We start from the raw sequence: 10301 nt of genomic DNA on the forward strand, positions 1-10301 counted from the left end.
CGTCCACTCTCGAGCCCTCGGCCCTCCTGCCCCCGCCCCATGCAAGAATGTTGACTCAGATCTGAACCAAAAGTTGTTGATTGTGAAGCAAAAGAGCCTTCATAGCAGTACTTACTCTTCTTATCTAAAATGCCTATGTGAGATTTTAAAGAAATCGCCAAGAAAATTACCAAAACCCAGGTCTTTGGAATAAAGCTAAGAGAAAGATTTCCTGGCATGTTTCAGCTGCTGTGTCTTTTATCTTATGTCAAGAACACTCTCCTCTCATCCAATCAGCAAGCACAGTGGGAGTCAATGCCAATTTCCTGTCCATGGTGGAAATTGCCAACAATTTCATTTCAACTTTCCATTGCAAGAATAAAGGAGAGAGCACCCATCCCTGCTTTGCACACGTTTTTCCAGCCTTGTTTTTGCTTTTACCTCATTTTGGGGACATTTTAGTTATTTTCTATGCTTTACATGGTGCAAAGTATTTCTCTGTCTATTATGACAAATCGAAAGGTAGCCCAAGTTTATTATTCCATTTTAAAGATAAGAGACTAGAATGCTCAAGAATGTAGCCGAAATTCATAGGAATCACAGGTCCTAATCCAGGTCCCTTTGTAGTTTAAAATGATGATTTAATTATCATAATTAAAACCTATAATGGTGGAAACATCGCACAAAGCCTGAGGAAATTGTTTTGCAAGTACTTTTGTCATCAGGCCCAATAGCAGACCCAATCTGGAACTGTCCAATTTGCTCAATTATCAGCAGGTTCCAGTCTTTAGACTCCTGGTGCTGAGTCCCCTCACCTGCTAGTCTCAAAATGAGTTGCCCAGAGAAATAAGCTTTCTGTAAAATAACTAACTAATGGCTTCATTCCAAAGTCATTGCGAGAGGCTCCCTTTAGATAAGAGACGGCCTTCAGCAACTCCACCGGGGATGCTGAGTGGGCTTCCCGCTCCTGAGCATTTGCAGGACAGCCCAAGCCCAGCACAATCTGATTTTGAAATCGGCTAACTCCTTTAAAATAAAAAAGTGATATTTATGTGGTACTGAAATCATTCAATTTCGTAAGCTCCAACTAATCAAAGTACCCTAGAATTCATGAATTTAGATTGAGCCACTTGATTTTTTCAAAGTGCTCTTTCACTCTAGCTTGCTTTCTTTCATTTTAAAAAAAGATTTATTTATATATACAGAACTGGGGTACAGGGGGGTGAGAGGATTCACCAGAGACAGAGTGGGGAGCAGAACAGGCCGAAGGACGAAGTCCACTGCTGAGGGAGCAGCGGGAGACAGGAGAGGTCTGCCGCGCCATGTGGGTCACGCCCTGGCTGGGGGTAGAACTCGTGCTGCCATGGCTGCAGTATACTTAGTAGAGTCTGTAGTATTTCTCTTTCTCTCTCTCTCACACACACGCACACTTAAAAAAGTATTCCTAGAAAGTAGGACTGGGGGCTAGTTTTGGTGCAAGAACTTTCCATTGTGTACACATTGGTCCATTATAACTTTCATCATCTTCTGTAAGCTCCTGATACATCCTTTTTTATTCAGAATAATATGGTCTAGGTAATAGAATGTCCTTAGACTCAGGATCCCTGAGGAACCCAGCTACCATACAACCCTAAATTCAAAATTTCTGATTCTACTCTCTAGATAGCTTGTTTCAAACTCCATTAGTCAGTCCCAGCACTTCCAGATTCTTAAGAGGAGATGGTCTGTGAAATTCCAAGGTATTCTCATTTGGATCTTACCTAGTCATCCACAGCCAACTCAGAGAAACATGAAAAGGGAAAAAATCCCTTTTGTTAACCTTGGGCAATATGATGAAGAGATAGGTGAGCAGATTACTTTATTCTAAAGACTGTCCTTGGCATTCTTGATTTCAGCCTGCCTGTGGGCCAAGAAGAAGCTCACCAAACACATTGAGGGTATTTTGGGCAAGTGAGATTGTGTGTGCTTACTAACTACCTTTTGATGAGAAAGAAATCTGCAACAAGATCATTTTGGATCTGTCAATTAGAGTTTGTCTAAGATAATCCAATTTCTTTTAATGAAATGAGAAAATTCAGAAAAAAAGTGAATTTCAGTTACTTTCTGTGGGTGAGACTCTTGCTATAAGTTGCAGAATTAGATCCCTGGGAGCCCTCAACTCCCCGGGCTACTGAGGTTTCTAGAAGGGCTAAGACAAACACAGAGGAGCATATGAGGATGGCTTTGTGCAGAAGCCATGGCCCTGGCCCAGAGCAAGGGCCTCATTCTAGCTGGAAACCAGGTGGTGTGTGTCCTCGGTGGTGTGTGTCCTCGGTTGAGAAACATTCACCCTCAGAGAGGGACTCTGATGCAGAGGCCTTAGTGATCACATTCTTTTCTTTCTGATCTCAAGATTATATAAATTTGAACCTAAATCGTGGCACTATCAGCAGTTATTTAATTCTAGAAAGTATAAGTTGCTGGAAACTTCTGGAAATACCCAAGTACCCAAGTATTTCTTTCCCCTATTGGTACTATTTTTTACACCTCTGTGAATCTGGACTTTGACATCCTATATCCTTCCATAGCTACATCCCATTCCTCAAAACCAATGTTTGTTTGTTTGTTTTTTGTACCATTGGTAAAGATATTGACCACATTTTGTTTTCTAATTACTGCGTTTGAAACTATGAGGAAGGTGGCAAGGGAAATGGGAATGCCATTTTGTACTCAAAGGAAGAAACCGCAGAACCCAGTGGAGTTTCATGAAAAGGCATCACTTGAAATGGGTCTTACAGGGGAGAAAAACCAAGCAAGTGGAGCATGGTGGGAAGACCGTCAGCCCCCAACCAGAAGGCCTGTTTGAGGGGGGCTGGCAGTGTAGGGGCGGTGGCCGGTAAACACTGGATTGGTTGTTACTGGCAATCCTGAGGGCCAGGTGGCTGTTTAGCTCTAACCCACCAGGCGGAAATGAAAATAGTACCATCATGAACATGATGGGTGAACCGGTTCTGCTGTTGAGATGACACTTCAGAGACTGAGTTCACAGTAGTGCGTAGCTGGAAAGAGCACCTAGAAGAACGATAGAATATCGCAGGATACTTGTTGAGTTTCAGGTAAACTGAGGCGAGGGCAACATATTGCCGGGGGACAGCGCTGGCTATGGGGAGCAGGAAGAGGATTTGAAAACCTTCTCTCTGGCCTTTTGTCTCTAGTCATTGCGGTGACTTTAGGCCCCAAAGAAAACGCAGGTGGAGCAGGAGTGACAGGTGTTGGCTTGGGTGCGGGAAGGGTTAAGTGCCTGGTGACATCAATACTGAGGTGTCTGCGGACAGTGAGGGGCACTGGTGAGTGGTGCCCGGAGGTAGCCTGAGACCCGGGGCAGAGTCGGAATTACAGCTTCAAATGGGGTCATTTACATACGCAAGATTTCAACCCTGAGAAAATAAATTTCTCAAGAAAAACAGAAGTTGAAAGAGCAGGTCCCGCTGGAGAACATGAGGATGAAAACAACCGGCACCGAGATTCTTCAATGGAGAATCAACAGGAAGAGCCACTGGACTGGTGCGAGAGGACCAGGAATACCTGTGGGTGACAGGAGGGCGCCCAGACCTTGTGTCAGCCCGAGGCCGGCACATCTGCCTACTCCGTGGCCAAGTCTTGCCTCAGCTGGCCGAGACCCCCCTGCGGGAAGGGCGGGAGAGCGTGCTGCTGCTGGCTTTAATTCCAGGTTAAACTGGCTCGAGCGGGCGGTGTCTCCGCCGGGGGACAGATGCCATCTTGATGCAGGAGCACGCCACTCCTCAGAGCTCCCAGCCCTTGTCTCCATGCTCGGCTTTGTCACGACGGCGCTGGCCTGTGCCGGCGCCGTGGCCAGACGCTCCGCCCGGGGCATGCTGGAGGTCCTGCCGTGGGAAGCGCCGGGAAATCTGAGCACGAGAAGGGGACCCCCCTGTTGCCAAAATCTGAGCACGGGAAGGGGACCCCCTGTTGCCAAAATCTGAGCACGGGAAGGGGACCCCCTGTTGCCATCGGTCGCCTTCTGGTGCCAAAAGCCTTAGCCTCACCTGCTGCTGCGTGTCTGAGCATCGGCCCTGGGCGCAGCCCGGTGCCAGCCGCCACGTGGGCTCTGCTGGTCCAGCGCCGGCCACGCTGTGTCTCAGGTGGCTGCTGCTGCTCTGTGGGGTCCTGGCTTTGTACCCAGCTTTGCCCTCCAAGGGAGCCTGTGTCTGAAGCGCCTCCCAGGCGGGGTCCCCGACCCCGTGGACGTGCTTGGCCACAGAGTCTCCCCAGGGGAGCGACCGACGCGAGTGTGTGGGGCCCCAGTCGAGAGTAGGGGGAGCGGGAGTGAACATCAGGCCATTATTTACTTTTGAATAAACTAAGTTCATGGACCAGCTGCTTTGCCATGTTTTCTCAGACACAAATGGCAAAGAAACATGACATTATCCGCGCTCCAGCGACAAAGAATTTTTTGAGACAAAGTGGAGATTTACAGACTTCCAAAGCAGGGAAGGGGGGCGGTTACTTGGAGACGCACCTGGGGTTCAATAGCACCCAAGGAAGTGAATTTCCAGCATCCAGCTGAGGTGTGGGGTGTAATTACTGTGGTCCCGCGATCAGATGTCTTGCTTTTTTTTTTTTTTTTTTAAGTAATGGAACATTTCATAGGACAGGAGAGTGGCTGAGGGCTGGTGGACATCACGGTGAAGGCGACATTCCCAGGGCAGAGATTCCGTGGTGGCTGTGAGCCGAGGTGTAAGCAGGGAAGACGTGGGCATGCCCAGTGGACGCCAGTGTCAGGGCAGACGTCACTGACGGCCCCGCGGACAACAGAGGGCGAGCAGGGAAGCCGTGTCCGAGAAGGAAAGTCACAGGGAGGAGCCAGACGCCAGGTTACCTGACGGAGCGACCCCCTCGGCGCTGGAGACAGCTCGTGCTGGTTTGGGATGGTAACATCTGTTGGGAAAAGGGGCGAAAAGGGTCAAATGTGGAAAATGTCTTCAGGAGAGAGGAAGGGAATGTGAAGTTCAGCAGGGTCGGAAGGCGTCAGGATGGTGGGGGTGCAGGAAGTGGGGGCGATGCTGGGTGTGCCGTGCGGACCGCACTGGGGTGCCAGTTGGGATCCGAGAGGGATCGCCGCCATATTTGAAGTCATTGGTAGTGGAACCAATATCACCTCCTTCAGAAGCACGACTTTAGTTTGCATCCCAGTAGAAGGGGAAATTCTACGAGGATTTTCATGCATGTTTTTGTTTTCCTATCCAAGTTTTCACCACATAAGCCAGGGTGTCAAGGCATCCTGAGTCTCATAAATTCACCCCTTAACTCAAAATAGACTGTCATGTAGAGCTGAGTGGTCTTCTACTCTAGCCACGAGTTCTCATGCAACTATTTACATTTAAAATTAAATTAATTCCCTCCTTAGCTGCAGTCATGACATTTCAAATATTCAGTCACATGTTTCTATGTTGGCCACAGACACAGCGGAGGTTAGAACGCTTCCAGGGGAGCAGAACCAGGGTGGGACGTGAGCTGGTACAGACTGGAAAGCAGGACAGGAGTCAGCCTTTCCTAAAGTGCACTGATCTCCTACAGAGGATAATTATTAGTGTCCACGCGTTTGCTGGTTGAAAGATGTCTGAACCATTTTTCCCCTTTCCCCTGGGGCCTGTCCAGGCTTCTACAAAAACCAAGTCAATCTGGCCTGTTACCCAAGACTTTGTTCATTCTTCTAAAGAGTTTTCTTTCTTTTTTCTTTTTGTTTTTAAGACCTATTTATTTATGTATACAAGAACTGGGGTACAGGCCAGAGATGTGGGGGATGAGCAGATTTGCCAGAGGCAGAGTGGGGAGCAGAACAGGCGGATCCACTGAAGCTGAAGCCCACTGCTGAGGGGAGCAGCAGGGAGACAGGAGAGGTCTGCTGCACCCTGGGGCTCACTCCCTGGCTGGGGGCTGAACTGGTTTGCAGTGGCTGTGGACAGCTTCACAGGGCTGTGCTTTAACCCTTTGCGCCACCATGGAGGCCCCAAGAATTTTCTTTCTCTGTCCTTTTCCTGGATAAACCCCAGCTCTGTTACATAACACCAGAGCCCTAGGGGCCCCTCACATGGGTTTCTGTAGACCCCCCCATACCTGGGCTGTCTGTATTCTCCAGGGTCTTTGTTAATTCTCTCAGGAATAATGAAGATCTCGTTCTTGTATGTTTGTGTCCATCCTGCTTGGAAGCTTGTACTCTTGGCTTTACCATCCTCTGTTTTTATTTCCCTGTGAACTTATCCCTACTGGCTTTTGCTTACATTTTCATTTGAAATATAATTGTGATATCACCAGTTGCTTCAAGGGACAACATGCTGATCTGATACATTAATACACTTGCAGGAGTGATAATCACTGTACCCAGCCTTGCTCATCAAGACGATGTAGGGGCCAACTTGGGGGGCTGTTTCTGGTATGCTAGTGTACAGTGCCCGTGACATCCTTATGCCTGTTGCTGTGTTATGAGGTGACACCACCATAGTCCTCTGCCCTAATTCATTGTCCCTTCTTCTCCTAGCCCTGCTCAGTCTCAGTTCTACAGTGACATTTTTAGGGTTTGTTCATTGCTTTCATTTTATCTGACCCTTGGTTTTGTTCCTCTGTATCCCACATCTAAGTGACATTATTTGATATCTGCCTTTTTTGTTCTGACTTATTTATTTTTTAAGATTTATTTATTCATTCATATGGAACTGGGGTACAGGCCAGAGGTGCAGGGGCGGCGAGAGGCTTCACCAGAGACAGAGTGGGGAGCAAATCAGGCAGATCTATGAAGCACACTGCTGAGGGGAGAGCAGGCGGGCCAGGAGAGGTCTGCCACGCCATGTGGGTCAGCTCCGGGGCGGGGGTGGGGTGGGGTGGCTTTGAACTCGTGCTGACGCTGCTGCAGCTGGCTTGCAGCGCTGCGCTTTCCCCACTGCGCCACCAGGGAGGGCCCACAATAGTTATACTTTCTAAGCAGTATTCTCCTCCATTAGCCACTGTTCCTACATCTGTTATGTCGCTTGGGGTGATGGGTTGTGCCTCGGGAACTTGCTGGGGACGTTGTCTGAGTAAGGGCGTCTGTGCGCATTCCTCATTTTCTCAGTGTCCTTCCCCGTGAGGTCTGTGGCCCTCGCTTGTGGCTTTGTCCTTAAGACGGGCAGGGGACTCTGGGAATGTCCTGCTGTACTGGGGTGACGGGGTGCAGACTCCTCTGCTCCAGAGGCGTCAGTGTGTCTGACGTGTTTTTTTCACCCACCACCTCTCAGATCCTCTGAGAGACACTTTGTTGAACTGGGAGTTGGGGACCTGGGTTCTCTTCCTGCTCCTGCGGTGGATGTGAAGACACCAGGGGTTATTAGGGACCCCCGGGCCAGGGCTCTTGACTTCTCCTCTGTGTTCAGCCGCAGGTTTCACTCCTGTGCCAGTCAAAACTGAGCAAGCTCTACCCCAGTTCTGTGTCGTTAAAGCAAAGACATTCTTGCATACTGAATAACTGACCGGTTGGTGGTAGGAAGTCAAGGTTTGTTATTTGGGAAAACTAAAGTTTTGTATTTCTACCTTTTGATCATCCTGCTTGAGGAGAGCCGGGGTTTGACTTTCAATGCCACTAGTGGTTCCCTGCGTTTAATGGTGAAGCTGGCCTTTTCAAGTCTCTAATGTATGCTGATGCCTTAACTCACATAAATGTGTGATTTGTTTCCGATCACAACACTTCCCGATGGCTTATCAAGGGCAGGGCTATTTTCGCAAAAGTGTGGCATACGGCACATAAATAGCACTCGTATATAAACAGAGCATGCACCAGAGATTAATACAATTTTCCTTTTTCAAGTGATTAATATTTACCCTGGCAGCTGCAGCCCTTTCATCTTCCATTAGCTGACAGATGCGAGGAAGGGTTGCTTCTTGCTTCTTCCAAGCTGCTATATCTTTACCCGTGTCCCTGGCTCAGGGACTATGAAGTATGCTCCAGAAGATTTAGAATTCTCACAGGCATTTCTGTGCTTCAGCTGACATTTTTTCCACAGATACATTAAATTGAATATTTTATTTCTTCAGGGCAAAAAGTGAACTGGTTTGAAACTCACAGAACAATACAATTCCAGCTCCAACCCTGGTGTGCAAATGTTCATGTTGGCTGTTAACAGCCACTTAGAGAACGTCACCAGTTGTAAAAGAAGTGATGATCTGTAGCTTGATGTCTAAAGTCAATGTGGAAAAGAAAACTTACCTGTATTTGAAGCTGATTATAAATGTGTGGCGACGTAGCTTTTCCTTGGGGATTTCAGTGTTTTCTCGGTCAGTGGCTGGTAGCCTGTACACACGTGCTGGAGTGAAACACCGGGTCAGACTTTGCTAATCTCCTCCTGGCAGACACAATAAACTTACATTCCTACAGGGCGAGTGTTACGATGATGGGCTGTGGGATGATGGTTTCCCAGACTTTTTTCCTGATATTTATTTGACGTCTGGCGCATCTGCAATGATGGAAGCAGTCGAGGCGCAGGTGGGAATATCTGTGCTTTCTCACAAGTGATGAGACTGTAACCTCAAAGTGGGTACAGAGATGCATGTGCGCACAAACACGTTTAAAATCCATTCACCTATTCAGGATTACGTCTCATGCAGTGTCTGGCTCCACAGCCAGTATTCGCAGGTGACATGTGTGGAAGCCAGACACACGTTGTATTCGCGTGTACATTTTCATATCCCACATTGGATGTTCACTGGGTATGCGTGTATTGTTAAAAATCCTAAATCAGGCCCTCCCTGGTGGTGCAGCGGGTTGAAGTGCTGCACTGAGAAGCTAAAGCCACTTCCGCATGAGTTCGATTCCCGCCTGCCCCGGAGGTGACCCCAGGGCGCGGCAGACCTCTCCTGACCCGCCCGCTGCTCCCCTCAGCAGTGGACTTCGTCAATCTGCCTGTTCTGCTCCCCGCTCTGTCTCTGGTGAAGCCTCTCACCACCCCTGAACCTCTGGCCTGTACCCCAGTTCTGTATGCACAAATAAATAAATCTTAAAAAAAAAAAAAACTAAATCATACCGATCCCTGCTTTTGCGGAATCAGTATTCGCTCAGAATATTCGATGCTTACAGAATGGTGCTGGGTGCTATCATGAAGTCTAGTCCCTGACAAAGGAGTCAAATCTGGGAAGTGAAGCTAAACGTGATTAGTTGAATAACATGATTAAAAAGAGTGACACTTAATACGTAGTTATACAAAGCTCGTGTCAGGCAATTGGCCTGACAAACCCCAGGAAAACTTAAGATCAGCCCGTTGGACTTCTCACAGCCAGGGGCACATCCCGGCCGGTCTTCATGCCAGGGGAGAGCCAGCCGGTGACACAGGCGCCTGCCTCAGTTTCCCTCAGCCAGGAAGCAGAAACCGAGTTTGAGGAGGAGGATAGTAATTGAATTCGTGTACAAACTCAGTTCAGCAGAAGGGCAGCAGACTCGTGGCTGAGAGACGCCTCCTGCTCTTGGGCAGATGGCAGGGCTGGTCATACAAAGGGAAAAGGGGGGTGCCGGGCGAGGGTCTGCCAAGGGGCTGCCGTCCTTGTGGGGCGGGCCCACCGTGCTTCACCAGCACTGCTGTGCACCCCCTTTTCCTGGGTATGCAAGAAGACAGACCTGCCGAGGCGGGTGGCAAGACAGCGGGTGAGGACAAGCTTGCTGAGGCTTACCTGAGGCGCGGCCACTGGGAACTGCTTCCCAGGAAGGGCCTCGGCGGGCGCCTGGCGACTGGAGAGATTCTGAGGCTCATCTTGGGGCAGAGCCTGCATCGGTCTGCAGGCCCCTGAGGCAAGCGCGGGAGAGAGCGTTGGGAAGAGGAACTTTCACTTTGCAAATAGTATTATTTTCCAGGGAGCAGTATTACCTGGAGGAAAAAACAGTGTTTCTAGCCATTGTCTGTACTTAGAGATGAAAAGTTCATAGGATGCCAGTACATTCTACCAAAGAGACATTTGTTGATTTCAGTTTTTGAACCCCAGTTTTGCGGTCTTTAGCCTAAGCTGAAGTCTAGATTTTCATCATTGTTCAGTGTGTGTATCTAAACCTCCATTGATCATATGGAAATATAATGTTGATTTGATTTCCAGAGCTTAAGATTCTATTTATAGGGCCCTCCCTGGTGGCACAGTGGGTTAAAGTACAGTACTACAAAGCTAAAGCCACCTTAGTACGAGCTTGATTCCTGGCCAGGGAGGTGACCCCAGGGCGCGGCAGACCTCTCCTGACCCGCCCGCTGCTCCCCTCAGCAGTGTGCTTCGTCGATCTGCCAAATTCAACATGAGAAGCAAAACTATCGGCCCTC

Source organism: Condylura cristata, unplaced genomic scaffold (genome assembly GCF_000260355.1).
Source record: "Condylura cristata isolate star-nosed mole 26May11 unplaced genomic scaffold, ConCri1.0 scaffold00016, whole genome shotgun sequence".
Taxonomy (NCBI): Eukaryota; Metazoa; Chordata; class Mammalia; order Eulipotyphla; family Talpidae; genus Condylura; species Condylura cristata.